Source organism: Lithobates pipiens, unplaced genomic scaffold, assembly GCF_037356315.1.
Source record: "Lithobates pipiens isolate NorthernLeopardFrog02 unplaced genomic scaffold, aLitPip1_a1.2 Scaffold_23, whole genome shotgun sequence".
Lineage (NCBI taxonomy): Eukaryota > Metazoa > Chordata > Amphibia > Anura > Ranidae > Lithobates > Lithobates pipiens.
This window is the reverse complement of record NW_027507785.1, coordinates 200,912,841-200,939,901: the sequence shown is the minus strand read 5'-3', so window position 1 is coordinate 200,939,901 and position 27,061 is coordinate 200,912,841. Positions and strand designations below refer to the sequence as shown.

Genomic DNA, 27,061 nt, shown 5'->3' with positions numbered 1-27,061 from the left:
CATCTAATTACTGTGTGACTCTCACCTGCATGAGCACTAGTCTGAGAGAGGCAGGACTTTTTCGAAATGAAGTTTCTTCTCAGGAGGTGTCAGGTCTCACACTGCAGATAGAGGTCATGCATTTACCCATGCAAAGCCATGCCTAATAGCCTCACGTGTCAACACAATAAGAAACCGCTGACACAGGAATGTGAAGATTTCCTCTACTATAGCCTATGCGTACAGTTCAACAAATGACACCATTAAACTACATCTTCAGGGCAGAACTTATGCAGGGAGGACTCCTCTTTTATTGAGGAAAAAAAACCAATCCCCTCTGGGTGATCAATGGACATTGCAAGAATTTTAACACGTTTTGTTGCAGAGTCCTACCTGTTTCTTCTCTGAATGAATAGCTTTTTGTTAGATCATGTCTTGTGCAGGACTGATTTGAAATGGGAGTGATTTTTTTATTCTTCACTTTTGAGCAGCTGATGCACTTGCAGGGCTCTAGTGAGAAGAATAACAGGACCTGCAGTCCTTGAGAAGTACTTAACCATTTAGGAGCATCTCACCAAATCTGACATTTTTTCTTGCAGAGGATGCCTAAAATCTGACTTGTATCTAAGGCAAGACTTCTGGGAAAATCAGTGAGCCAATCACACAAACAGGAAGTGAAATCTCTGGGGGCCGTTCTGTACACCAATTGTGTACGGAACGCCTCTAGGTTGCCATATTGCATTGAATTTTACAGAAAATGACAGCGCTGCCAATTGAAAAGGAAAGATCTTTTTTTTTAAATAAGTGACAATATGGCTTGTGTTACAATTGTATATACAATATTACTTTTACTTATTTTCTAACAAAACTGGACATACCCTTAAACAGACAGCCAATGTCAACTACAAGTTCATTAGCATGCTTCTAAGAAAAGCCTTCCTTGCTACTGCCACCCATTTTGACAGTACCCAGCAAAACTGTGGGCAGGGTTTTGAAACTAGTTGCAATCACCCCAACTGATATCTGTTTACGGCGAAGGCTGGAGATGCTGGGAATTGAACATGGGGCTTCACACATGCAAAGCATGCGCTCTACCACTGAGCTACATCCCCATCTTGTGCTTGTGCTTGCCCTTCTGTGCCTTTTTTTTTTTTTTTTGGGGGGGGGGGGAGAGAAAGTTTGACTTTAGAGAAAAGTTCTCAGCAGGATTTTGCACTTTGTGGGGATAATTAGTCAAGTCAGCATGCGCTGCATAGATACTAGACTCGGCTTTAAGATAAAGAATGGAGATGCTGGGGATTGAACCCGGGACCTCACACATGCAAAGCGTGCGCTCTACCACTGAGCTACATCCCCATCTTGTATGCCTTAGTCTGTGCCTTTTTTTTGGGGGGTGTGAAGTTTGACTTTAGAGTAAAGTTCTCAGCAGTATTTTGCACTTTGTGGGGATAGTTAGGCCACTCAGCATGCGCTACATGGTAACTAGACTCGGTTTTAAGATAAAGAATGGAGATGCCGGGGGTTGAACCCGGGACCTCACACATGCGAAGCGTGCGCTCTACCACTGAGCTACATCCCCCTTACTACTCAGTAGCAGACCTTTGATCCTTGTGAGTTGAAAATGCAGATAGAGAGGAACAAAGGGAAGAATTCCTGGTTGTCTCCTCCACCCTTACATGCTAATGACTTTGGAGGGTGCGGCCAGGCATGTTTATGTAAGGGTTGTTTTTGCCAAATGTTTCCCATGTGTGTGCACATGCCTGGGTTGCAGCAGATGAGGGGTGGCCGTTTCCCTTGGCGTACGGTAAATGGAGATGCCGGGGATTGAACCCGGGACCTCGCACATGCAAAGCGTGCGCTCTACCACTGAGCTACATCCCCTTACCATGTGGTAGCGCCTGTGCCTTTTTCGCCCCTCAAAAAGCTCTAAACGATGTTGCATCCTTTAACCCGGCACCTGGCCTTCACATCTGTGTTCCACTACCAGTACTCAGGGCCTCCTTCACTTCCCAAAACCAACCACGCTTTCATTTTTTTTCTTCCAGGAAGGACTTTCAGCCTTCAAGAGCCAAAAAAAAAAACATTTATGTCCGAATTGTGTTTGTCAGTTAGCTGACAACACATCATCTCCCAGCTGCATAAGTGACCTCTCTTTGTGTCTGTGTCACATCTAATTACTGTGTGACTCTCACCTGCATGAGCACTAGTCTGAGAGAGGCAGGACTTTTTCGAAATGAAGTTTCTTCTCAGGAGGTGTCAGGTCTCACACTGCAGATAGAGGTCATGCATTTACCCATGCAAAGCCATGCCTAATAGCCTCACGTGTCAACACAATAAGAAACCGCTGACACAGGAATGTGAAGATTTCCTCTACTATAGCCTATGCGTACAGTTCAACAAATGACACCATTAAACTACATCTTCAGGGCAGAACTTATGCAGGGAGGACTCCTCTTTTATTGAGGAAAAAAAACCAATCCCCTCTGGGTGATCAATGGACATTGCAAGAATTTTAACACGTTTTGTTGCAGAGTCCTACCTGTTTCTTCTCTGAATGAATAGCTTTTTGTTAGATCATGTCTTGTGCAGGACTGATTTGAAATGGGAGTGATTTTTTTATTCTTCACTTTTGAGCAGCTGATGCACTTGCAGGGCTCTAGTGAGAAGAATAACAGGACCTGCAGTCCTTGAGAAGTACTTAACCATTTAGGAGCATCTCACCAAATCTGACATTTTTTCTTGCAGAGGATGCCTAAAATCTGACTTGTATCTAAGGCAAGACTTCTGGGAAAATCAGTGAGCCAATCACACAAACAGGAAGTGAAATCTCTGGGGGCCGTTCTGTACACCAATTGTGTACGGAACGCCTCTAGGTTGCCATATTGCATTGAATTTTACAGAAAATGACAGCGCTGCCAATTGAAAAGGAAAGATCTTTTTTTTTAAATAAGTGACAATATGGCTTGTGTTACAATTGTATATACAATATTACTTTTACTTATTTTCTAACAAAACTGGACATACCCTTAAACAGACAGCCAATGTCAACTACAAGTTCATTAGCATGCTTCTAAGAAAAGCCTTCCTTGCTACTGCCACCCATTTTGACAGTACCCAGCAAAGCTGTGGGCAGGGTTTTGAAACTAGTTGCAATCACCCCAACTGATATCTGTTTACGGCGAAGGCTGGAGATGCTGGGAATTGAACATGGGGCTTCACACATGCAAAGCATGCGCTCTACCACTGAGCTACATCCCCATCTTGTGCTTGTGCTTGCCCTTCTGTGCCTTTTTTTTTTTTTTTTGGGGGGGGGGGGAGAGAAAGTTTGACTTTAGAGAAAAGTTCTCAGCAGGATTTTGCACTTTGTGGGGATAATTAGTCAAGTCAGCATGCGCTGCATAGATACTAGACTCGGCTTTAAGATAAAGAATGGAGATGCTGGGGATTGAACCCGGGACCTCACACATGCAAAGCGTGCGCTCTACCACTGAGCTACATCCCCATCTTGTTTGCCTTAGTCTGTGCCTTTTTTTTGGGGGGTGTGAAGTTTGACTTTAGAGTAAAGTTCTCAGCAGTATTTTGCACTTTGTGGGGATAGTTAGGCCACTCAGCATGCGCTACATGGTAACTAGACTCGGTTTTAAGATAAAGAACGGAGATGCCGGGGGTTGAACCCGGGACCTCACACATGCGAAGCGTGCGCTCTACCACTGAGCTACATCCCCCTTACTACTCAGGAGCAGACCTTTGATCCTTGTGAGTTGAAAATGCAGATAGAGAGGAACAAAGGGAAGAATTCCTGGTTGTCTCCTCCACCCTTACATGCTAATGACTTTGGAGGGTGCGGCCAGGCATGTTTATGTAAGGGTTGTTTTTGCCAAATGTTTCCCATGTGTGTGCACATGCCTGGGTTGCAGCAGATGAGGGGTGGCCGTTTCCCTTGGCGTACGGTAAATGGAGATGCCGGGGATTGAACCCGGGACCTCGCACATGCAAAGCGTGCGCTCTACCACTGAGCTACATCCCCTTACCATGTGGTAGCGCCTGTGCCTTTTTCGCCCCTCAAAAAGCTCTAAACGATGTTGCATCCTTTAACCCGGCACCTGGCCTTCACATCTGTGTTCCACTACCAGTACTCAGGGCCTCCTTCACTTCCCAAAACCAACCACGCTTTCATTTTTTTTCTTCCAGGAAGGACTTTCAGCCTTCAAGAGCCAAAAAAAAAAAACATTTATGTCCGAATTGTGTTTGTCAGTTAGCTGACAACACATCATCTCCCAGCTGCATAAGTGACCTCTCTTTGTGTCTGTGTCACATCTAATTACTGTGTGACTCTCACCTGCATGAGCACTAGTCTGAGAGAGGCAGGACTTTTTCGAAATGAAGTTTCTTCTCAGGAGGTGTCAGGTCTCACACTGCAGATAGAGGTCATGCATTTACCCATGCAAAGCCATGCCTAATAGCCTCACGTGTCAACACAATAAGAAACCGCTGACACAGGAATGTGAAGATTTCCTCTACTATAGCCTATGCGTACAGTTCAACAAATGACACCATTAAACTACATCTTCAGGGCAGAACTTATGCAGGGAGGACTCCTCTTTTATTGAGGAAAAAAAACCAATCCCCTCTGGGTGATCAATGGACATTGCAAGAATTTTAACACGTTTTGTTGCAGAGTCCTACCTGTTTCTTCTCTGAATGAATAGCTTTTTGTTAGATCATGTCTTGTGCAGGACTGATTTGAAATGGGAGTGATTTTTTTATTCTTCACTTTTGAGCAGCTGATGCACTTGCAGGGCTCTAGTGAGAAGAATAACAGGACCTGCAGTCCTTGAGAAGTACTTAACCATTTAGGAGCATCTCACCAAATCTGACATTTTTTCTTGCAGAGGATGCCTAAAATCTGACTTGTATCTAAGGCAAGACTTCTGGGAAAATCAGTGAGCCAATCACACAAACAGGAAGTGAAATCTCTGGGGGCCGTTCTGTACACCAATTGTGTACGGAACGCCTCTAGGTTGCCATATTGCATTGAATTTTACAGAAAATGACAGCGCTGCCAATTGAAAAGGAAAGATCTTTTTTTTTAAATAAGTGACAATATGGCTTGTGTTACAATTGTATATACAATATTACTTTTACTTATTTTCTAACAAAACTGGACATACCCTTAAACAGACAGCCAATGTCAACTACAAGTTCATTAGCATGCTTCTAAGAAAAGCCTTCCTTGCTACTGCCACCCATTTTGACAGTACCCAGCAAAGCTGTGGGCAGGGTTTTGAAACTAGTTGCAATCACCCCAACTGATATCTGTTTACGGCGAAGGCTGGAGATGCTGGGAATTGAACATGGGGCTTCACACATGCAAAGCATGCGCTCTACCACTGAGCTACATCCCCATCTTGTGCTTGTGCTTGCCCTTCTGTGCCTTTTTTTTTTTTTTTTGGGGGGGGGGGGGAGAGAAAGTTTGACTTTAGAGAAAAGTTCTCAGCAGGATTTTGCACTTTGTGGGGATAATTAGTCAAGTCAGCATGCGCTGCATAGATACTAGACTCGGCTTTAAGATAAAGAATGGAGATGCTGGGGATTGAACCCGGGACCTCACACATGCAAAGCGTGCGCTCTACCACTGAGCTACATCCCCATCTTGTTTGCCTTAGTCTGTGCCTTTTTTTTGGGGGGTGTGAAGTTTGACTTTAGAGTAAAGTTCTCAGCAGTATTTTGCACTTTGTGGGGATAGTTAGGCCACTCAGCATGCGCTACATGGTAACTAGACTCGGTTTTAAGATAAAGAATGGAGATGCCGGGGGTTGAACCCGGGACCTCACACATGCGAAGCGTGCGCTCTACCACTGAGCTACATCCCCCTTACTACTCAGGAGCAGACCTTTGATCCTTGTGAGTTGAAAATGCAGATAGAGAGGAACAAAGGGAAGAATTCCTGGTTGTCTCCTCCACCCTTACATGCTAATGACTTTGGAGGGTGCGGCCAGGCATGTTTATGTAAGGGTTGTTTTTGCCAAATGTTTCCCATGTGTGTGCACATGCCTGGGTTGCAGCAGATGAGGGGTGGCCGTTTCCCTTGGCGTACGGTAAATGGAGATGCCGGGGATTGAACCCGGGACCTCGCACATGCAAAGCGTGCGCTCTACCACTGAGCTACATCCCCTTACCATGTGGTAGCGCCTGTGCCTTTTTCGCCCCTCAAAAAGCTCTAAACGATGTTGCATCCTTTAACCCGGCACCTGGCCTTCACATCTGTGTTCCACTACCAGTACTCAGGGCCTCCTTCACTTCCCAAAACCAACCACGCTTTCATTTTTTTTCTTCCAGGAAGGACTTTCAGCCTTCAAGAGCCAAAAAAAAAAACATTTATGTCCGAATTGTGTTTGTCAGTTAGCTGACAACACATCATCTCCCAGCTGCATAAGTGACCTCTCTTTGTGTCTGTGTCACATCTAATTACTGTGTGGCTCTCACCTGCATGAGCACTAGTCTGAGAGAGGCAGGACTTTTTCGAAATGAAGTTTCTTCTCAGGAGGTGTCAGGTCTCACACTGCAGATAGAGGTCATGCATTTACCCATGCAAAGCCATGCCTAATAGCCTCACGTGTCAACACAATAAGAAACCGCTGACACAGGAATGTGAAGATTTCCTCTACTATAGCCTATGCGTACAGTTCAACAAATGACACCATTAAACTACATCTTCAGGGCAGAACTTATGCAGGGAGGACTCCTCTTTTATTGAGGAAAAAAAACCAATCCCCTCTGGGTGATCAATGGACATTGCAAGAATTTTAACACGTTTTGTTGCAGAGTCCTACCTGTTTCTTCTCTGAATGAATAGCTTTTTGTTAGATCATGTCTTGTGCAGGACTGATTTGAAATGGGAGTGATTTTTTTATTCTTCACTTTTGAGCAGCTGATGCACTTGCAGGGCTCTAGTGAGAAGAATAACAGGACCTGCAGTCCTTGAGAAGTACTTAACCATTTAGGAGCATCTCACCAAATCTGACATTTTTTCTTGCAGAGGATGCCTAAAATCTGACTTGTATCTAAGGCAAGACTTCTGGGAAAATCAGTGAGCCAATCACACAAACAGGAAGTGAAATCTCTGGGGGCCGTTCTGTACACCAATTGTGTACGGAACGCCTCTAGGTTGCCATATTGCATTGAATTTTACAGAAAATGACAGCGCTGCCAATTGAAAAGGAAAGATCTTTTTTTTTAAATAAGTGACAATATGGCTTGTGTTACAATTGTATATACAATATTACTTTTACTTATTTTCTAACAAAACTGGACATACCCTTAAACAGACAGCCAATGTCAACTACAAGTTCATTAGCATGCTTCTAAGAAAAGCCTTCCTTGCTACTGCCACCCATTTTGACAGTACCCAGCAAAGCTGTGGGCAGGGTTTTGAAACTAGTTGCAATCACCCCAACTGATATCTGTTTACGGCGAAGGCTGGAGATGCTGGGAATTGAACATGGGGCTTCACACATGCAAAGCATGCGCTCTACCACTGAGCTACATCCCCATCTTGTGCTTGTGCTTGCCCTTCTGTGCCTTTTTTTTTTTTTTTGGGGGGGGGGGGGGGGGGGGGGGGGGGGGGGGGGGGGAGAGAAAGTTTGACTTTAGAGAAAAGTTCTCAGCAGGATTTTGCACTTTGTGGGGATAATTAGTCAAGTCAGCATGCGCTGCATAGATACTAGACTCGGCTTTAAGATAAAGAATGGAGATGCTGGGGATTGAACCCGGGACCTCACACATGCAAAGCGTGCGCTCTACCACTGAGCTACATCCCCATCTTGTTTGCCTTAGTCTGTGCCTTTTTTTTGGGGGGTGTGAAGTTTGACTTTAGAGTAAAGTTCTCAGCAGTATTTTGCACTTTGTGGGGATAGTTAGGCCACTCAGCATGCGCTACATGGTAACTAGACTCGGTTTTAAGATAAAGAATGGAGATGCCGGGGGTTGAACCCGGGACCTCACACATGCGAAGCGTGCGCTCTACCACTGAGCTACATCCCCCTTACTACTCAGGAGCAGACCTTTGATCCTTGTGAGTTGAAAATGCAGATAGAGAGGAACAAAGGGAAGAATTCCTGGTTGTCTCCTCCACCCTTACATGCTAATGACTTTGGAGGGTGCGGCCAGGCATGTTTATGTAAGGGTTGTTTTTGCCAAATGTTTCCCATGTGTGTGCACATGCCTGGGTTGCAGCAGATGAGGGGTGGCCGTTTCCCTTGGCGTACGGTAAATGGAGATGCCGGGGATTGAACCCGGGACCTCGCACATGCAAAGCGTGCGCTCTACCACTGAGCTACATCCCCTTACCATGTGGTAGCGCCTGTGCCTTTTTCGCCCCTCAAAAAGCTCTAAACGATGTTGCATCCTTTAACCCGGCACCTGGCCTTCACATCTGTGTTCCACTACCAGTACTCAGGGCCTCCTTCACTTCCCAAAACCAACCACGCTTTCATTTTTTTTCTTCCAGGAAGGACTTTCAGCCTTCAAGAGCCAAAAAAAAAAACATTTATGTCCGAATTGTGTTTGTCAGTTAGCTGACAACACATCATCTCCCAGCTGCATAAGTGACCTCTCTTTGTGTCTGTGTCACATCTAATTACTGTGTGGCTCTCACCTGCATGAGCACTAGTCTGAGAGAGGCAGGACTTTTTCGAAATGAAGTTTCTTCTCAGGAGGTGTCAGGTCTCACACTGCAGATAGAGGTCATGCATTAACCCATGCAAAGCCATGCCTAATAGCCTCACGTGTCAACACAATAAGAAACCGCTGACACAGGAATGTGAAGATTTCCTCTACTATAGCCTATGCGTACAGTTCAACAAATGACACCATTAAACTACATCTTCAGGGCAGAACTTATGCAGGGAGGACTCCTCTTTTATTGAGGAAAAAAAACCAATCCCCTCTGGGTGATCAATGGACATTGCAAGAATTTTAACACGTTTTGTTGCAGAGTCCTACCTGTTTCTTCTCTGAATGAATAGCTTTTTGTTAGATCATGTCTTGTGCAGGACTGATTTTAAATGGGAGTGATTTTTTTATTCTTCACTTTTGAGCAGCTGATGCACTTGCAGGGCTCTAGTGAGAAGAATAACAGGACCTGCAGTCCTTGAGAAGTACTTAACCATTTAGGAGCATCTCACCAAATCTGACATTTTTTCTTGCAGAGGATGCCTAAAATCTGACTTGTATCTAAGGCAAGACTTCTGGGAAAATCAGTGAGCCAATCACACAAACAGGAAGTGAAATCTCTGGGGGCCGTTCTGTACACCAATTGTGTACAAAACGCCTCTAGGTTGCCATATTGCATTGAATTTTACAGAAAATGACAGCGCTGCCAATTGAAAAGGAAAGATCTTTTTTTTTAAATAAGTGACAATATGGCTTGTGTTACAATTGTATATACAATATTACTTTTACTTATTTTCTAACAAAACTGGACATACCCTTAAACAGACAGCCAATGTCAACTACAAGTTCATTAGCATGCTTCTAAGAAAAGCCTTCCTTGCTACTGCCACCCATTTTGACAGTACCCAGCAAAGCTGTGGGCAGGGTTTTGAAACTAGTTGCAATCACCCCAACTGATATCTGTTTACGGCGAAGGCTGGAGATGCTGGGAATTGAACATGGGGCTTCACACATGCAACGCATGCGCTCTACCACTGAGCTATATCCCCATCTTGTGCTTGTGCTTGTGCTTGTGCTTGCCCTTCTGTGCCTTTTTTTTTTTTTGGGGGGGGGGGGGGGAGAAAGTTTGACTTTAGAGAAAAGTTCTCAGCAGGATTTTGCACTTTGTGGGGATAATTAGTCAAGTCAGCATGCGCTGCATAGATACTAGACTCGGCTTTAAGGGCTCTAGTGAGAAGAATAACAGGACCTGCAGTCCTTGAGAAGTACTTAACCATTTAGGAGCATCTCACCAAATCTGACATTTTTTCTTGCAGAGGATGCCTAAAATCTGACTTGTATCTAAGGCAAGACTTCTGGGAAAATCAGTGAGCCAATCACACAAACAGGAAGTGAAATCTCTGGGGGCCGTTCTGTACACCAATTGTGTACGGAACGCCTCTAGGTTGCCATATTGCATTGAATTTTACAGAAAATGACAGCGCTGCCAATTGAAAAGGAAAGATCTTTTTTTTTAAATAAGTGACAATATGGCTTGTGTTACAATTGTATATACAATATTACTTTTACTTATTTTCTAACAAAACTGGACATACCCTTAAACAGACAGCCAATGTCAACTACAAGTTCATTAGCATGCTTCTAAGAAAAGCCTTCCTTGCTACTGCCACCCATTTTGACAGTACCCAGCAAAGCTGTGGGCAGGGTTTTGAAACTAGTTGCAATCACCCCAACTGATATCTGTTTACGGCGAAGGCTGGAGATGCTGGGAATTGAACATGGGGCTTCACACATGCAAAGCATGCGCTCTACCACTGAGCTACATCCCCATCTTGTGCTTGTGCTTGCCCTTCTGTGCCTTTTTTTTTTTTTTTTGGGGGGGGGGGGGAGAGAAAGTTTGACTTTAGAGAAAAGTTCTCAGCAGGATTTTGCACTTTGTGGGGATAATTAGTCAAGTCAGCATGCGCTGCATAGATACTAGACTCGGCTTTAAGATAAAGAATGGAGATGCTGGGGATTGAACCCGGGACCTCACACATGCAAAGCGTGCGCTCTACCACTGAGCTACATCCCCATCTTGTTTGCCTTAGTCTGTGCCTTTTTTTTGGGGGGTGTGAAGTTTGACTTTAGAGTAAAGTTCTCAGCAGTATTTTGCACTTTGTGGGGATAGTTAGGCCACTCAGCATGCGCTACATGGTAACTAGACTCGGTTTTAAGATAAAGAATGGAGATGCCGGGGGTTGAACCCGGGACCTCACACATGCGAAGCGTGCGCTCTACCACTGAGCTACATCCCCCTTACTACTCAGGAGCAGACCTTTGATCCTTGTGAGTTGAAAATGCAGATAGAGAGGAACAAAGGGAAGAATTCCTGGTTGTCTCCTCCACCCTTACATGCTAATGACTTTGGAGGGTGCGGCCAGGCATGTTTATGTAAGGGTTGTTTTTGCCAAATGTTTCCCATGTGTGTGCACATGCCTGGGTTGCAGCAGATGAGGGGTGGCCGTTTCCCTTGGCGTACGGTAAATGGAGATGCCGGGGATTGAACCCGGGACCTCGCACATGCAAAGCGTGCGCTCTACCACTGAGCTACATCCCCTTACCATGTGGTAGCGCCTGTGCCTTTTTCGCCCCTCAAAAAGCTCTAAACGATGTTGCATCCTTTAACCCGGCACCTGGCCTTCACATCTGTGTTCCACTACCAGTACTCAGGGCCTCCTTCACTTCCCAAAACCAACCACGCTTTCATTTTTTTTCTTCCAGGAAGGACTTTCAGCCTTCAAGAGCCAAAAAAAAAAACATTTATGTCCGAATTGTGTTTGTCAGTTAGCTGACAACACATCATCTCCCAGCTGCATAAGTGACCTCTCTTTGTGTCTGTGTCACATCTAATTACTGTGTGGCTCTCACCTGCATGAGCACTAGTCTGAGAGAGGCAGGACTTTTTCGAAATGAAGTTTCTTCTCAGGAGGTGTCAGGTCTCACACTGCAGATAGAGGTCATGCATTAACCCATGCAAAGCCATGCCTAATAGCCTCACGTGTCAACACAATAAGAAACCGCTGACACAGGAATGTGAAGATTTCCTCTACTATAGCCTATGCGTACAGTTCAACAAATGACACCATTAAACTACATCTTCAGGGCAGAACTTATGCAGGGAGGACTCCTCTTTTATTGAGGAAAAAAAACCAATCCCCTCTGGGTGATCAATGGACATTGCAAGAATTTTAACACGTTTTGTTGCAGAGTCCTACCTGTTTCTTCTCTGAATGAATAGCTTTTTGTTAGATCATGTCTTGTGCAGGACTGATTTTAAATGGGAGTGATTTTTTTATTCTTCACTTTTGAGCAGCTGATGCACTTGCAGGGCTCTAGTGAGAAGAATAACAGGACCTGCAGTCCTTGAGAAGTACTTAACCATTTAGGAGCATCTCACCAAATCTGACATTTTTTCTTGCAGAGGATGCCTAAAATCTGACTTGTATCTAAGGCAAGACTTCTGGGAAAATCAGTGAGCCAATCACACAAACAGGAAGTGAAATCTCTGGGGGCCGTTCTGTACACCAATTGTGTACAAAACGCCTCTAGGTTGCCATATTGCATTGAATTTTACAGAAAATGACAGCGCTGCCAATTGAAAAGGAAAGATCTTTTTTTTTAAATAAGTGACAATATGGCTTGTGTTACAATTGTATATACAATATTACTTTTACTTATTTTCTAACAAAACTGGACATACCCTTAAACAGACAGCCAATGTCAACTACAAGTTCATTAGCATGCTTCTAAGAAAAGCCTTCCTTGCTACTGCCACCCATTTTGACAGTACCCAGCAAAGCTGTGGGCAGGGTTTTGAAACTAGTTGCAATCACCCCAACTGATATCTGTTTACGGCGAAGGCTGGAGATGCTGGGAATTGAACATGGGGCTTCACACATGCAACGCATGCGCTCTACCACTGAGCTATATCCCCATCTTGTGCTTGTGCTTGTGCTTGCCCTTCTGTGCCTTTTTTTTTTTTGGGGGGGGGGGGGGGGAGAAAGTTTGACTTTAGAGAAAAGTTCTCAGCAGGATTTTGCACTTTGTGGGGATAATTAGTCAAGTCAGCATGCGCTGCATAGATACTAGACTCGGCTTTAAGGGCTCTAGTGAGAAGAATAACAGGACCTGCAGTCCTTGAGAAGTACTTAACCATTTAGGAGCATCTCACCAAATCTGACATTTTTTCTTGCAGAGGATGCCTAAAATCTGACTTGTATCTAAGGCAAGACTTCTGGGAAAATCAGTGAGCCAATCACACAAACAGGAAGTGAAATCTCTGGGGGCCGTTCTGTACACCAATTGTGTACGGAACGCCTCTAGGTTGCCATATTGCATTGAATTTTACAGAAAATGACAGCGCTGCCAATTGAAAAGGAAAGATCTTTTTTTTTAAATAAGTGACAATATGGCTTGTGTTACAATTGTATATACAATATTACTTTTACTTATTTTCTAACAAAACTGGACATACCCTTAAACAGACAGCCAATGTCAACTACAAGTTCATTAGCATGCTTCTAAGAAAAGCCTTCCTTGCTACTGCCACCCATTTTGACAGTACCCAGCAAAGCTGTGGGCAGGGTTTTGAAACTAGTTGCAATCACCCCAACTGATATCTGTTTACGGCGAAGGCTGGAGATGCTGGGAAATGAACATGGGGCTTCACACATGCAAAGCATGCGCTCTACCACTGAGCTACATCCCCATCTTGTGCTTGTGCTTGCCCTTCTGTGCCTTTTTTTTTTTTGGGGGGGGGGGGAGAAAGTTTGACTTTAGAGAAAAGTTCTCAGCAGGATTTTGCACTTTGTGGGGATAATTAGTCAAGTCAGCATGCGCTGCATAGATACTAGACTCGGCTTTAAGATAAAGAATGGAGATGCTGGGGATTGAACCCGGGACCTCACACATGCAAAGCGTGCGCTCTACCACTGAGCTACATCCCCATCTTGTTTGCCTTACTCTGTGCCTTTTTTTTGGGGGGTGTGAAGTTTGACTTTAGAGTAAAGTTCTCAGCAGTATTTTGCACTTTGTGGGGATAGTTAGGCCACTCAGCATGCGCTACATGGTAACTAGACTCGGTTTTAAGATAAAGAATGGAGATGCCGGGGGTTGAACCCGGGACCTCACACATGCGAAGCGTGCGCTCTACCACTGAGCTACATCCCCCTTACTACTCAGGAGCAGACCTTTGATCCTTGTGAGTTGAAAATGCAGATAGAGAGGAACAAAGGGAAGAATTCCTGGTTGTCTCCTCCACCCTTACATGCTAATGACTTTGGAGGGTGCGGCCAGGCATGTTTATGTAAGGGTTGTTTTTGCCAAATGTTTCCCATGTGTGTGCACATGCCTGGGTTGCAGCAGATGAGGGGTGGCCGTTTCCCTTGGCGTACGGTAAATGGAGATGCCGGGGATTGAACCCGGGACCTCGCACATGCAAAGCGTGCGCTCTACCACTGAGCTACATCCCCTTACCATGTGGTAGCGCCTGTGCCTTTTTCGCCCCTCAAAAAGCTCTAAACGATGTTGCATCCTTTAACCCGGCACCTGGCCTTCACATCTGTGTTCCACTACCAGTACTCAGGGCCTCCTTCACTTCCCAAAACCAACCACGCTTTCATTTTTTTTCTTCCAGGAAGGACTTTCAGCCTTCAAGAGCCAAAAAAAAAACATTTATGTCCGAATTGTGTTTGTCAGTTAGCTGACAACACATCATCTCCCAGCTGCATAAGTGACCTCTCTTTGTGTCTGTGTCACATCTAATTACTGTGTGACTCTCACCTGCATGAGCACTAGTCTGAGAGAGGCAGGACTTTTTCGAAATGAAGTTTCTTCTCAGGAGGTGTCAGGTCTCACACTGCAGATAGAGGTCATGCATTTACCCATGCAAAGCCATGCCTAATAGCCTCACGTGTCAACACAATAAGAAACCGCTGACACAGGAATGTGAAGATTTCCTCTACTATAGCCTATGCGTACAGTTCAACAAATGACACCATTAAACTACATCTTCAGGGCAGAACTTATGCAGGGAGGACTCCTCTTTTATTGAGGAAAAAAAACCAATCCCCTCTGGGTGATCAATGGACATTGCAAGAATTTTAACACGTTTTGTTGCAGAGTCCTACCTGTTTCTTCTCTGAATGAATAGCTTTTTGTTAGATCATGTCTTGTGCAGGACTGATTTGAAATGGGAGTGATTTTTTTATTCTTCACTTTTGAGCAGCTGATGCACTTGCAGGGCTCTAGTGAGAAGAATAACAGGACCTGCAGTCCTTGAGAAGTACTTAACCATTTAGGAGCATCTCACCAAATCTGACATTTTTTCTTGCAGAGGATGCCTAAAATCTGACTTGTATCTAAGGCAAGACTTCTGGGAAAATCAGTGAGCCAATCACACAAACAGGAAGTGAAATCTCTGGGGGCCGTTCTGTACACCAATTGTGTACGGAACGCCTCTAGGTTGCCATATTGCATTGAATTTTACAGAAAATGACAGCGCTGCCAATTGAAAAGGAAAGATCTTTTTTTTTAAATAAGTGACAATATGGCTTGTGTTACAATTGTATATACAATATTACTTTTACTTATTTTCTAACAAAACTGGACATACCCTTAAACAGACAGCCAATGTCAACTACAAGTTCATTAGCATGCTTCTAAGAAAAGCCTTCCTTGCTACTGCCACCCATTTTGACAGTGTCCAGCAAAGCTGTGGGCAGGGTTTTGAAACTAGTTGCAATCACCCCAACTGATATCTGTTTACGGCGAAGGCTGGAGATGCTGGGAATTGAACATGGGGCTTCACACATGCAAAGCATGCGCTCTACCACTGAGCTACATCCCCATCTTGTGCTTGTGCTTGCCCTTCTGTGCCTTTTTTTTTTTTTTTTTGGGGGGGGGGGGAGAAAGTTTGACTTTAGAGAAAAGTTCTCAGCAGGATTTTGCACTTTGTGGGGATAATTAGTCAAGTCAGCATGCGCTGCATAGATACTAGACTCGGCTTTAAGATAAAGAATGGAGATGCTGGGGATTGAACCCGGGACCTCACACATGCAAAGCGTGCGCTCTACCACTGAGCTACATCCCCATCTTGTTTGCCTTAGTCTGTGCCTTTTTTTTGGGGGGTGTGAAGTTTGACTTTAGAGTAAAGTTCTCAGCAGTATTTTGCACTTTGTGGGGATAGTTAGGCCACTCAGCATGCGCTACATGGTAACTAGACTCGGTTTTAAGATAAAGAATGGAGATGCCGGGGGTTGAACCCGGGACCTCACACATGCGCTCTACCACTGAGCTACATCCCCCTTACTACTCAGGAGCAGACCTTTGATCCTTGTGAGTTGAAAATGCAGATAGAGAGGAACAAAGGGAAGAATTCCTGGTTGTCTCCTCCACCCTTACATGCTAATGACTTTGGAGGGTGCGGCCAGGCATGTTTATGTAAGGGTTGTTTTTGCCAAATGTTTCCCATGTGTGTGCACATGCCTGGGTTGCAGCAGATGAGGGGTGGCCGTTTCCCTTGGCGTACGGTAAATGGAGATGCCGGGGATTGAACCCGGGACCTCGCACATGCAAAGCGTGCGCTCTACCACTGAGCTACATCCCCTTACCATGTGGTAGCGCCTGTGCCTTTTTCGCCCCTCAAAAAGCTCTAAACGATGTTGCATCCTTTAACCCGGCACCTGGCCTTCACATCTGTGTTCCACTACCAGTACTCAGGGCCTCCTTCACTTCCCAAAACCAACCACGCTTTCATTTTTTTTCTTCCAGGAAGGACTTTCAGCCTTCAAGAGCCAAAAAAAAAAACATTTATGTCCGAATTGTGTTTGTCAGTTAGCTGACAACACATCATCTCCCAGCTGCATAAGTGACCTCTCTTTGTGTCTGTGTCACATCTAATTACTGTGTGACTCTCACCTGCATGAGCACTAGTCTGAGAGAGGCAGGACTTTTTCGAAATGAAGTTTCTTCTCAGGAGGTGTCAGGTCTCACACTGCAGATAGAGGTCATGCATTTACCCATGCAAAGCCATGCCTAATAGCCTCACGTGTCAACACAATAAGAAACCGCTGACACAGGAATGTGAAGATTTCCTCTACTATAGCCTATGCGTACAGTTCAACAAATGACACCATTAAACTACATCTTCAGGGCAGAACTTATGCAGGGAGGACTCCTCTTTTATTGAGGAAAAAAAACCAATCCCCTCTGGGTGATCAATGGACATTGCAAGAATTTTAACACGTTTTGTTGCAGAGTCCTACCTGTTTCTTCTCTGAATGAATAGCTTTTTGTTAGATCATGTCTTGTGCAGGACTGATTTGAAATGGGAGTGATTTTTTTATTCTTCACTTTTGAGCAGCTGATGCACTTGCAGGGCTCTAGTGAGAAGAATAACAGGACCTGCAGTCCTTGAGAAGTACTTAACCATTTAGGAGCATCTCACCAAATCTGACATTTTTTCTTGCAGAGGATGCCTAAAATCTGACTTGTATCTAAGGCAAGACTTCTGGGAAAATCAGTGAGCCAATCACACAAACAGGAAGTGAAATCTCTGGGGGCCGTTCTGTACACCAATTGTGTACGGAACGCCTCTAGGTTGCCATATTGCATTGAATTTTACAGAAAATGACAGCGCTGCCAATTGAAAAGGAAAGATCTTTTTTTTTAAATAAGTGACAATATGGCTTGTGTTACAATTGTATATACAATATTACTTTTACTTATTTTCTAACAAAACTGGACATACCCTTAAACAGACAGCCAATGTCAACTACAAGTTCATTAGCATGCTTCTAAGAAAAGCCTTCCTTGCTACTGCCACCCATTTTGACAGTACCCAGCAAAGCTGTGGGCAGGGTTTTGAAACTAGTTGCAATCACCCCAACTGATATCTGTTTACGGCGAAGGCTGGAGATGCTGGGAATTGAACATGGGGCTTCACACATGCAAAGCATGCGCTCTACCACTGAGCTACATCCCCATCTTGTGCTTGTGCTTGCCCTTCTGTGCCTTTTTTTTTTTTTTTTGGGGGGGGGGGGGGAAGAGAAAGTTTGACTTTAGAGAAAAGTTCTCAGCAGGATTTTGCACTTTGTGGGGATAATTAGTCAAGTCAGCATGCGCTGCATAGATACTAGACTCGGCTTTAAGATAAAGAATGGAGATGCTGGGGATTGAACCCGGGACCTCACACATGCAAAGCGTGCGCTCTACCACTGAGCTACATCCCCATCTTGTTTGCCTTAGTCTGTGCCTTTTTTTTGGGGGGTGTGAAGTTTGACTTTAGAGTAAAGTTCTCAGCAGTATTTTGCACTTTGTGGGGATAGTTAGGCCACTCAGCATGCGCTACATGGTAACTAGACTCGGTTTTAAGATAAAGAATGGAGATGCCGGGGGTTGAACCCGGGACCTCACACATGCGAAGCGTGCGCTCTACCACTGAGCTACATCCCCCTTACTACTCAGGAGCAGACCTTTGATCCTTGTGAGTTGAAAATGCAGATAGAGAGGAACAAAGGGAAGAATTCCTGGTTGTCTCCTCCACCCTTACATGCTAATGACTTTGGAGGGTGCGGCCAGGCATGTTTATGTAAGGGTTGTTTTTGCCAAATGTTTCCCATGTGTGTGCACATGCCTGGGTTGCAGCAGATGAGGGGTGGCCGTTTTCCTTGGCGTACGGTAAATGGAGATGCCGGGGATTGAACCCGGGACCTCGCACATGCAAAGCGTGCGCTCTACCACTGAGCTACATCCCCTTACCATGTGGTAGCGCCTGTGCCTTTTTCGCCCCTCAAAAAGCTCTAAACGATGTTGCATCCTTTAACCCGGCACCTGGCCTTCACATCTGTGTTCCACTACCAGTACTCAGGGCCTCCTTCACTTCCCAAAACCAACCACGCTTTCATTTTTTTTCTTCCAGGAAGGACTTTCAGCCTTCAAGAGCCAAAAAAAAAAACATTTATGTCCGAATTGTGTTTGTCAGTTAGCTGACAACACATCATCTCCCAGCTGCATAAGTGACCTCTCTTTGTGTCTGTGTCACATCTAATTACTGTGTGGCTCTCACCTGCATGAGCACTAGTCTGAGAGAGGCAGGACTTTTTCGAAATGAAGTTTCTTCTCAGGAGGTGTCAGGTCTCACACTGCAGATAGAGGTCATGCATTAACCCATGCAAAGCCATGCCTAATAGCCTCACGTGTCAACACAATAAGAAACCGCTGACACAGGAATGTGAAGATTTCCTCTACTATAGCCTATGCGTACAGTTCAACAAATGACACCATTAAACTACATCTTCAGGGCAGAACTTATGCAGGGAGGACTCCTCTTTTATTGAGGAAAAAAAACCAATCCCCTCTGGGTGATCAATGGACATTGCAAGAATTTTAACACGTTTTGTTGCAGAGTCCTACCTGTTTCTTCTCTGAATGAATAGCTTTTTGTTAGATCATGTCTTGTGCAGGACTGATTTGAAATGGGAGTGATTTTTTTATTCTTCACTTTTGAGCAGCTGATGCACTTGCAGGGCTCTAGTGAGAAGAATAACAGGACCTGCAGTCCTTGAGAAGTACTTAACCATTTAGGAGCATCTCACCAAATCTGACATTTTTTCTTGCAGAGGATGCCTAAAATCTGACTTGTATCTAAGGCAAGACTTCTGGGAAAATCAGTGAGCCAATCACACAAACAGGAAGTGAAATCTCTGGGGGCCGTTCTGTACACCAATTGTGTACAAAACGCCTCTAGGTTGCCATATTGCATTGAATTTTACAGAAAATGACAGCGCTGCCAATTGAAAAGGAAAGATCTTTTTTTTTAAATAAGTGACAATATGGCTTGTGTTACAATTGTATATACAATATTACTTTTACTTATTTTCTAACAAAACTGGACATACCCTTAAACAGACAGCCAATGTCAACTACAAGTTCATTAGCATGCTTCTAAGAAAAGCCTTCCTTGCTACTGCCACCCATTTTGACAGTACCCAGCAAAGCTGTGGGCAGGGTTTTGAAACTAGTTGCAATCACCCCAACTGATATCTGTTTACGGCGAAGGCTGGAGATGCTGGGAATTGAACATGGGGCTTCTCACATGCAACGCATGCGCTCTACCACTGAGCTATATCCCCATCTTGTGCTTGTGCTTGTGCTTGCCCTTCTGTGCCTTTTTTTTTTTTTGGGGGGGGGGGGGGAGAAAGTTTGACTTTAGAGAAAAGTTCTCAGCAGGATTTTGCACTTTGTGGGGATAATTAGTCAAGTCAGCATGCGCTGCATAGATACTAGACTCGGCTTTAAGGGCTCTAGTGAGAAGAATAACAGGACCTGCAGTCCTTGAGAAGTACTTAACCATTTAGGAGCATCTCACCAAATCTGACATTTTTTCTTGCAGAGGATGCCTAAAATCTGACTTGTATCTAAGGCAAGACTTCTGGGAAAATCAGTGAGCCAATCACACAAACAGGAAGTGAAATCTCTGGGGGCCGTTCTGTACACCAATTGTGTACGGAACGCCTCTAGGTTGCCATATTGCATTGAATTTTACAGAAAATGACAGCGCTGCCAATTGAAAAGGAAAGATCTTTTTTTTTAAATAAGTGACAATATGGCTTGTGTTACAATTGTATATACAATATTACTTTTACTTATTTTCTAACAAAACTGGACATACCCTTAAACAGACAGCCAATGTCAACTACAAGTTCATTAGCATGCTTCTAAGAAAAGCCTTCCTTGCTACTGCCACCCATTTTGACAGTACCCAGCAAAGCTGTGGGCAGGGTTTTGAAACTAGTTGCAATCACCCCAACTGATATCTGTTTACGGCGAAGGCTGGAGATGCTGGGAAATGAACATGGGGCTTCACACATGCAAAGCATGCGCTCTACCACTGAGCTACATCCCCATCTTGTGCTTGTGCTTGCCCTTCTGTGCCTTTTTTTTTTTTTGGGGGGGGGGGGGGAGAAAGTTTGACTTTAGAGAAAAGTTCTCAGCAGGATTTTGCACTTTGTGGGGATAATTAGTCAAGTCAGCATGCGCTGCATAGATACTAGACTCGGCTTTAAGATAAAGAATGGAGATGCTGGGGATTGAACCCGGGACCTCACACATGCAAAGCGTGCGCTCTACCACTGAGCTACATCCCCATCTTGTTTGCCTTAGTCTGTGCCTTTTTTTTGGGGGGTGTGAAGTTTGACTTTAGAGTAAAGTTCTCAGCAGTATTTTGCACTTTGTGGGGATAGTTAGGCCACTCAGCATGCGCTACATGGTAACTAGACTCGGTTTTAAGATAAAGAATGGAGATGCCGGGGGTTGAACCCGGGACCTCACACATGCGAAGCGTGCGCTCTACCACTGAGCTACATCCCCCTTACTACTCAGGAGCAGACCTTTGATCCTTGTGAGTTGAAAATGCAGATAGAGAGGAACAAAGGGAAGAATTCCTGGTTGTCTCCTCCACCCTTACATGCTAATGACTTTGGAGGGTGCGGCCAGGCATGTTTATGTAAGGGTTGTTTTTGCCAAATGTTTCCCATGTGTGTGCACATGCCTGGGTTGCAGCAGATGAGGGGTGGCCGTTTCCCTTGGCGTACGGTAAATGGAGATGCCGGGGATTGAACCCGGGACCTCGCACATGCAAAGCGTGCGCTCTACCACTGAGCTACATCCCCTTACCATGTGGTAGCGCCTGTGCCTTTTTCGCCCCTCAAAAAGCTCTAAACGATGTTGCATCCTTTAACCCGGCACCTGGCCTTCACATCTGTGTTCCACTACCAGTACTCAGGGCCTCCTTCACTTCCCAAAACCAACCACGCTTTCATTTTTTTTCTTCCAGGAAGGACTTTCAGCCTTCAAGAGCCAAAAAAAAAAACATTTATGTCCGAATTGTGTTTGTCAGTTAGCTGACAACACATCATCTCCCAGCTGCATAAGTGACCTCTCTTTGTGTCTGTGTCACATCTAATTACTGTGTGACTCTCACCTGCATGAGCACTAGTCTGAGAGAGGCAGGACTTTTTCGAAATGAAGTTTCTTCTCAGGAGGTGTCAGGTCTCACACTGCAGATAGAGGTCATGCATTTACCCATGCAAAGCCATGCCTAATAGCCTCACGTGTCAACACAATAAGAAACCGCTGACACAGGAATGTGAAGATTTCCTCTACTATAGCCTATGCGTACAGTTCAACAAATGACACCATTAAACTACATCTTCAGGGCAGAACTTATGCAGGGAGGACTCCTCTTTTATTGAGGAAAAAAAACCAATCCCCTCTGGGTGATCAATGGACATTGCAAGAATTTTAACACGTTTTGTTGCAGAGTCCTACCTGTTTCTTCTCTGAATGAATAGCTTTTTGTTAGATCATGTCTTGTGCAGGACTGATTTGAAATGGGAGTGATTTTTTTATTCTTCACTTTTGAGCAGCTGATGCACTTGCAGGGCTCTAGTGAGAAGAATAACAGGACCTGCAGTCCTTGAGAAGTACTTAACCATTTAGGAGCATCTCACCAAATCTGACATTTTTTCTTGCAGAGGATGCCTAAAATCTGACTTGTATCTAAGGCAAGACTTCTGGGAAAATCAGTGAGCCAATCACACAAACAGGAAGTGAAATCTCTGGGGGCCGTTCTGTACACCAATTGTGTACGGAACGCCTCTAGGTTGCCATATTGCATTGAATTTTACAGAAAATGACAGCGCTGCCAATTGAAAAGGAAAGATCTTTTTTTTTAAATAAGTGACAATATGGCTTGTGTTACAATTGTATATACAATATTACTTTTACTTATTTTCTAACAAAACTGGACATACCCTTAAACAGACAGCCAATGTCAACTACAAGTTCATTAGCATGCTTCTAAGAAAAGCCTTCCTTGCTACTGCCACCCATTTTGACAGTACCCAGCAAAGCTGTGGGCAGGGTTTTGAAACTAGTTGCAATCACCCCAACTGATATCTGTTTACGGCGAAGGCTGGAGATGCTGGGAATTGAACATGGGGCTTCACACATGCAAAGCATGCGCTCTACCACTGAGCTACATCCCCATCTTGTGCTTGTGCTTGTGCTTGTGCTTGCCCTTCTGTGCCTTTTTTTTTTTTTTTGGGGGGGGGGGGGGGGGGGGGGGGAGAAAGTTTGACTTTAGAGAAAAGTTCTCAGCAGGATTTTGCACTTTGTGGGGATAATTAGTCAAGTCAGCATGCGCTGCATAGATACTAGACTCGGCTTTAAGATAAAGAATGGAGATGCTGGGGATTGAACCCGGGACCTCACACATGCAAAGCGTGCGCTCTACCACTGAGCTACATCCCCATCTTGTTTGCCTTAGTCTGTGCCTTTTTTTTGGGGGGTGTGAAGTTTGACTTTAGAGTAAAGTTCTCAGCAGTATTTTGCACTTTGTGGGGATAGTTAGGCCACTCAGCATGCGCTACATGGTAACTAGACTCGGTTTTAAGATAAAGAATGGAGATGCCGGGGGTTGAACCCGGGACCTCACACATGCGAAGCGTGCGCTCTACCACTGAGCTACATCCCCCTTACTACTCAGGAGCAGACCTTTGATCCTTGTGAGTTGAAAATGCAGATAGAGAGGAACAAAGGGAAGAATTCCTGGTTGTCTCCTCCACCCTTACATGCTAATGACTTTGGAGGGTGCGGCCAGGCATGTTTATGTAAGGGTTGTTTTTGCCAAATGTTTCCCATGTGTGTGCACATGCCTGGGTTGCAGCAGATGAGGGGTGGCCGTTTCCCTTGGCGTACGGTAAATGGAGATGCCGGGGATTGAACCCGGGACCTCGCACATGCAAAGCGTGCACTCTACCACTGAGCTACATCCCCTTACCATGTGGTAGCGCCTGTGCCTTTTTCGCCCCCCAAAAAGCTCTAAACGATGTTGCATCCTTTAACCCGGCACCTGGCCTTCACATCTGTGTTCCACTACCAGTACTCAGGGCCTCCTTCACTTCCCAAAACCAACCACGCTTTCATTTTTTTTCTTCCAGGAAGGACTTTCAGCCTTCAAGAGCCAAAAAAAAAAACATTTATGTCCGAATTGTGTTTGTCAGTTAGCTGACAACACATCATCTCCCAGCTGCATAAGTGACCTCTCTTTGTGTCTGTGTCACATCTAATTACTGTGTGACTCTCACCTGCATGAGCACTAGTCTGAGAGAGGCAGGACTTTTTCGAAATGAAGTTTCTTCTCAGGAGGTGTCAGGTCTCACACTGCAGATAGAGGTCATGCATTAACCCATGCAAAGCCATGCCTAATAGCCTCACGTGTCAACACAATAAGAAACCGCTGACACAGGAATGTGAAGATTTCCTCTACTATAGCCTATGCGTACAGTTCAACAAATGACACCATTAAACTACATCTTCAGGGCAGAACTTATGCAGGGAGGACTCCTCTTTTATTGAGGAAAAAAAACCAATCCCCTCTGGGTGATCAATGGACATTGCAAGAATTTTAACACGTTTTGTTGCAGAGTCCTACCTGTTTCTTCTCTGAATGAATAGCTTTTTGTTAGATCATGTCTTGTGCAGGACTGATTTGAAATGGGAGTGATTTTTTTATTCTTCACTTTTGAGCAGCTGATGCACTTGCAGGGCTCTAGTGAGAAGAATAACAGGACCTGCAGTCCTTGAGAAGTACTTAACCATTTAGGAGCATCTCACCAAATCTGACATTTTTTCTTGCAGAGGATGCCTAAAATCTGACTTGTATCTAAGGCAAGACTTCTGGGAAAATCAGTGAGCCAATCACACAAACAGGAAGTGAAATCTCTGGGGGCCGTTCTGTACACCAATTGTGTACGGAACGCCTCTAGGTTGCCATATTGCATTGAATTTTACAGAAAATGACAGCGCTGCCAATTGAAAAGGAAAGATCTTTTTTTTTAAATAAGTGACAATATGGCTTGTGTTACAATTGTATATACAATATTACTTTTACTTATTTTCTAACAAAACTGGACATACCCTTAAACAGACAGCCAATGTCAACTACAAGTTCATTAGCATGCTTCTAAGAAAAGCCTTCCTTGCTACTGCCACCCATTTTGACAGTACCCAGCAAAGCTGTGGGCAGGGTTTTGAAACTAGTTGCAATCACCCCAACTGATATCTGTTTACGGCGAAGGCTGGAGATGCTGGGAATTGAACATGGGGCTTCACACATGCAACGCATGCGCTCTACCACTGAGCTATATCCCCATCTTGCGCTTGTGCTTGTGCTTGCCCTTCTGTGCCTTTTTTTTTTTTGGGGGGGGGGGGGGGGAAAGTTTGACTTTAGAGAAAAGTTCTCAGCAGGATTTTGCACTTTGTGGGGATAATTAGTCAAGTCAGCATGCGCTGCATAGATACTAGACTCGGCTTTAAGGGCTCTAGTGAGAAGAATAACAGGACCTGCAGTCCTTGAGAAGTACTTAACCATTTAGGAGCATCTCACCAAATCTGACATTTTTTCTTGCAGAGGATGCCTAAAATCTGACTTGTATCTAAGGCAAGACTTCTGGGAAAATCAGTGAGCCAATCACACAAACAGGAAGTGAAATCTCTGGGGGCCGTTCTGTACACCAATTGTGTACGGAACGCCTCTAGGTTGCCATATTGCATTGAATTTTACAGAAAATGACAGCGCTGCCAATTGAAAAGGAAAGATCTTTTTTTTTAAATAAGTGACAATATGGCTTGTGTTACAATTGTATATACAATATTACTTTTACTTATTTTCTAACAAAACTGGACATACCCTTAAACAGACAGCCAATGTCAACTACAAGTTCATTAGCATGCTTCTAAGAAAAGCCTTCCTTGCTACTGCCACCTATTTTGACAGTACCCAGCAAAGCTGTGGGCAGGGTTTTGAAACTAGTTGCAATCACCCCAACTGATATCTGTTTACGGCGAAGGCTGGAGATGCTGGGAAATGAACATGGGGCTTCACACATGCAAAGCATGCGCTCTACCACTGAGCTACATCCCCATCTTGTGCTTGTGCTTGCCCTTCTGTGCCTTTTTTTTTTTGGGGGGGGGGGGGGGGGAAAGTTTGACTTTAGAGAAAAGTTCTCAGCAGGATTTTGCACTTTGTGGGGATAATTAGTCAAGTCAGCATGCGCTGCATAGATACTAGACTCGGCTTTAAGATAAAGAATGGAGATGCTGGGGATTGAACCCGGGACCTCACACATGCAAAGCGTGCGCTCTACCACTGAGCTACATCCCCATCTTGTTTGCCTTAGTCTGTGCCTTTTTTTTGGGGGGTGTGAAGTTTGACTTTGGAGTAAAGTTCTCAGCAGTATTTTGCACTTTGTGGGGATAGTTAGGCCACTCAGCATGCGCTACATGGTAACTAGACTCGGTTTTAAGATAAAGAATGGAGATGCCGGGGGTTGAACCCGGGACCTCACACATGCGAAGCGTGCGCTCTACCACTGAGCTACATCCCCCTTACTACCCAGGAGCAGACCTTTGATCCTTGTGAGTTGAAAATGCAGATAGAGAGGAACAAAGGGAAGAATTCCTGGTTGTCTCCTCCACCCTTACATGCTAATGACTTTGGAGGGTGCGGCCAGGCATGTTTATGTAAGGGTTGTTTTTGCCAAATGTTTCCCATGTGTGTGCACATGCCTGGGTTGCAGCAGATGAGGGGTGGCCGTTTCCCTTGGCGTACGGTAAATGGAGATGCCGGGGGTTGAACCCGGGACCTCACACATGCGAAGCGTGCGCTCTACCACTGAGCTACATCCCCCTTACTACTCAGGAGCAGACCTTTGATCCTTGTGAGTTGAAAATGCAGATAGAGAGGAACAAAGGGAAGAATTCCTGGTTGTCTCCTCCACCCTTACATGCTAATGACTTTGGAGGGTGCGGCCAGGCATGTTTATGTAAGGGTTGTTTTTGCCAAATGTTTCCCATGTGTGTGCACATGCCTGGGTTGCAGCAGATGAGGGGTGGCCATTTCCCTTGGCGTACGGTAAATGGAGATGCCGGGGATTGAACCCGGGACCTCGCACATGCAAAGCGTGCGCTCTACCACTAAGCTACATCCCCTTACCATGTGGTAGCGCCTGTGCCTTTTTCGCCCCTCAAAAAGCTCTAAACGATGTTGCATCCTTTAACCCGGCACCTGGCCTTCACATCTGTGTTCCACTACCAGTACTCAGGGCCTCCTTCACTTCCCAAAACCAACCACGCTTTCATTTTTTTTCTTCCAGGAAGGACTTTCAGCCTTCAAGAGCCAAAAAAAAAAACATTTATGTCCGAATTGTGTTTGTCAGTTAGCTGACAACACATCATCTCCCAGCTGCATAAGTGACCTCTCTTTGTGTCTGTGTCACATCTAATTACTGTGTGGCTCTCACCT

General features: G+C 44.8%; 33 non-coding genes across 33 annotated transcripts; all 33 read right to left on the bottom strand.

Annotated features, from left to right (window-relative positions):
- Positions 1 to 1,263: 1,263 nt before the first annotated feature.
- Positions 1,264 to 1,335, bottom strand: TRNAA-UGC (transfer RNA alanine (anticodon UGC)). Its single transcript has one exon. It is a non-coding gene; the product is annotated as a tRNA-Ala (tRNA).
- A 151-nt stretch (positions 1,336 to 1,486) lies between these two features.
- On the bottom strand, positions 1,487 to 1,558 carry TRNAA-CGC (transfer RNA alanine (anticodon CGC)). Its single transcript has one exon. It is a non-coding gene; the product is annotated as a tRNA-Ala (tRNA).
- Positions 1,559 to 1,788: 230 nt separating this feature from the next.
- TRNAA-UGC (transfer RNA alanine (anticodon UGC)) lies at positions 1,789 to 1,860 on the bottom strand. Its single transcript has one exon. It is a non-coding gene; the product is annotated as a tRNA-Ala (tRNA).
- Positions 1,861 to 3,409: 1,549 nt separating this feature from the next.
- TRNAA-UGC (transfer RNA alanine (anticodon UGC)) lies at positions 3,410 to 3,481 on the bottom strand. The gene has a single exon. It is a non-coding gene; the product is annotated as a tRNA-Ala (tRNA).
- A 151-nt stretch (positions 3,482 to 3,632) lies between these two features.
- Positions 3,633 to 3,704, bottom strand: TRNAA-CGC (transfer RNA alanine (anticodon CGC)). The gene has a single exon. It is a non-coding gene; the product is annotated as a tRNA-Ala (tRNA).
- Positions 3,705 to 3,934: 230 nt separating this feature from the next.
- TRNAA-UGC (transfer RNA alanine (anticodon UGC)) lies at positions 3,935 to 4,006 on the bottom strand. Its single transcript has one exon. It is a non-coding gene; the product is annotated as a tRNA-Ala (tRNA).
- A 1,551-nt stretch (positions 4,007 to 5,557) lies between these two features.
- On the bottom strand, positions 5,558 to 5,629 carry TRNAA-UGC (transfer RNA alanine (anticodon UGC)). The gene has a single exon. It is a non-coding gene; the product is annotated as a tRNA-Ala (tRNA).
- Positions 5,630 to 5,780: 151 nt separating this feature from the next.
- On the bottom strand, positions 5,781 to 5,852 carry TRNAA-CGC (transfer RNA alanine (anticodon CGC)). The gene has a single exon. It is a non-coding gene; the product is annotated as a tRNA-Ala (tRNA).
- A 230-nt stretch (positions 5,853 to 6,082) lies between these two features.
- Positions 6,083 to 6,154, bottom strand: TRNAA-UGC (transfer RNA alanine (anticodon UGC)). The gene has a single exon. It is a non-coding gene; the product is annotated as a tRNA-Ala (tRNA).
- Positions 6,155 to 7,727: 1,573 nt separating this feature from the next.
- On the bottom strand, positions 7,728 to 7,799 carry TRNAA-UGC (transfer RNA alanine (anticodon UGC)). The gene has a single exon. It is a non-coding gene; the product is annotated as a tRNA-Ala (tRNA).
- Positions 7,800 to 7,950: 151 nt separating this feature from the next.
- On the bottom strand, positions 7,951 to 8,022 carry TRNAA-CGC (transfer RNA alanine (anticodon CGC)). The gene has a single exon. It is a non-coding gene; the product is annotated as a tRNA-Ala (tRNA).
- A 230-nt stretch (positions 8,023 to 8,252) lies between these two features.
- On the bottom strand, positions 8,253 to 8,324 carry TRNAA-UGC (transfer RNA alanine (anticodon UGC)). Its single transcript has one exon. It is a non-coding gene; the product is annotated as a tRNA-Ala (tRNA).
- A 2,330-nt stretch (positions 8,325 to 10,654) lies between these two features.
- TRNAA-UGC (transfer RNA alanine (anticodon UGC)) lies at positions 10,655 to 10,726 on the bottom strand. The gene has a single exon. It is a non-coding gene; the product is annotated as a tRNA-Ala (tRNA).
- A 151-nt stretch (positions 10,727 to 10,877) lies between these two features.
- Positions 10,878 to 10,949, bottom strand: TRNAA-CGC (transfer RNA alanine (anticodon CGC)). Its single transcript has one exon. It is a non-coding gene; the product is annotated as a tRNA-Ala (tRNA).
- A 230-nt stretch (positions 10,950 to 11,179) lies between these two features.
- Positions 11,180 to 11,251, bottom strand: TRNAA-UGC (transfer RNA alanine (anticodon UGC)). The gene has a single exon. It is a non-coding gene; the product is annotated as a tRNA-Ala (tRNA).
- A 2,317-nt stretch (positions 11,252 to 13,568) lies between these two features.
- On the bottom strand, positions 13,569 to 13,640 carry TRNAA-UGC (transfer RNA alanine (anticodon UGC)). Its single transcript has one exon. It is a non-coding gene; the product is annotated as a tRNA-Ala (tRNA).
- A 151-nt stretch (positions 13,641 to 13,791) lies between these two features.
- Positions 13,792 to 13,863, bottom strand: TRNAA-CGC (transfer RNA alanine (anticodon CGC)). The gene has a single exon. It is a non-coding gene; the product is annotated as a tRNA-Ala (tRNA).
- Positions 13,864 to 14,093: 230 nt separating this feature from the next.
- Positions 14,094 to 14,165, bottom strand: TRNAA-UGC (transfer RNA alanine (anticodon UGC)). The gene has a single exon. It is a non-coding gene; the product is annotated as a tRNA-Ala (tRNA).
- A 1,547-nt stretch (positions 14,166 to 15,712) lies between these two features.
- TRNAA-UGC (transfer RNA alanine (anticodon UGC)) lies at positions 15,713 to 15,784 on the bottom strand. Its single transcript has one exon. It is a non-coding gene; the product is annotated as a tRNA-Ala (tRNA).
- Positions 15,785 to 16,228: 444 nt separating this feature from the next.
- On the bottom strand, positions 16,229 to 16,300 carry TRNAA-UGC (transfer RNA alanine (anticodon UGC)). Its single transcript has one exon. It is a non-coding gene; the product is annotated as a tRNA-Ala (tRNA).
- A 1,552-nt stretch (positions 16,301 to 17,852) lies between these two features.
- TRNAA-UGC (transfer RNA alanine (anticodon UGC)) lies at positions 17,853 to 17,924 on the bottom strand. Its single transcript has one exon. It is a non-coding gene; the product is annotated as a tRNA-Ala (tRNA).
- A 151-nt stretch (positions 17,925 to 18,075) lies between these two features.
- TRNAA-CGC (transfer RNA alanine (anticodon CGC)) lies at positions 18,076 to 18,147 on the bottom strand. Its single transcript has one exon. It is a non-coding gene; the product is annotated as a tRNA-Ala (tRNA).
- Positions 18,148 to 18,377: 230 nt separating this feature from the next.
- TRNAA-UGC (transfer RNA alanine (anticodon UGC)) lies at positions 18,378 to 18,449 on the bottom strand. Its single transcript has one exon. It is a non-coding gene; the product is annotated as a tRNA-Ala (tRNA).
- A 2,319-nt stretch (positions 18,450 to 20,768) lies between these two features.
- Positions 20,769 to 20,840, bottom strand: TRNAA-UGC (transfer RNA alanine (anticodon UGC)). Its single transcript has one exon. It is a non-coding gene; the product is annotated as a tRNA-Ala (tRNA).
- Positions 20,841 to 20,991: 151 nt separating this feature from the next.
- On the bottom strand, positions 20,992 to 21,063 carry TRNAA-CGC (transfer RNA alanine (anticodon CGC)). Its single transcript has one exon. It is a non-coding gene; the product is annotated as a tRNA-Ala (tRNA).
- A 230-nt stretch (positions 21,064 to 21,293) lies between these two features.
- On the bottom strand, positions 21,294 to 21,365 carry TRNAA-UGC (transfer RNA alanine (anticodon UGC)). Its single transcript has one exon. It is a non-coding gene; the product is annotated as a tRNA-Ala (tRNA).
- Positions 21,366 to 22,935: 1,570 nt separating this feature from the next.
- On the bottom strand, positions 22,936 to 23,007 carry TRNAA-UGC (transfer RNA alanine (anticodon UGC)). The gene has a single exon. It is a non-coding gene; the product is annotated as a tRNA-Ala (tRNA).
- A 151-nt stretch (positions 23,008 to 23,158) lies between these two features.
- Positions 23,159 to 23,230, bottom strand: TRNAA-CGC (transfer RNA alanine (anticodon CGC)). The gene has a single exon. It is a non-coding gene; the product is annotated as a tRNA-Ala (tRNA).
- Positions 23,231 to 23,460: 230 nt separating this feature from the next.
- On the bottom strand, positions 23,461 to 23,532 carry TRNAA-UGC (transfer RNA alanine (anticodon UGC)). The gene has a single exon. It is a non-coding gene; the product is annotated as a tRNA-Ala (tRNA).
- A 2,317-nt stretch (positions 23,533 to 25,849) lies between these two features.
- Positions 25,850 to 25,921, bottom strand: TRNAA-UGC (transfer RNA alanine (anticodon UGC)). Its single transcript has one exon. It is a non-coding gene; the product is annotated as a tRNA-Ala (tRNA).
- Positions 25,922 to 26,072: 151 nt separating this feature from the next.
- On the bottom strand, positions 26,073 to 26,144 carry TRNAA-CGC (transfer RNA alanine (anticodon CGC)). The gene has a single exon. It is a non-coding gene; the product is annotated as a tRNA-Ala (tRNA).
- A 230-nt stretch (positions 26,145 to 26,374) lies between these two features.
- TRNAA-CGC (transfer RNA alanine (anticodon CGC)) lies at positions 26,375 to 26,446 on the bottom strand. Its single transcript has one exon. It is a non-coding gene; the product is annotated as a tRNA-Ala (tRNA).
- Positions 26,447 to 26,676: 230 nt separating this feature from the next.
- Positions 26,677 to 26,748, bottom strand: TRNAA-UGC (transfer RNA alanine (anticodon UGC)). Its single transcript has one exon. It is a non-coding gene; the product is annotated as a tRNA-Ala (tRNA).
- Positions 26,749 to 27,061: the final 313 nt, after the last annotated feature.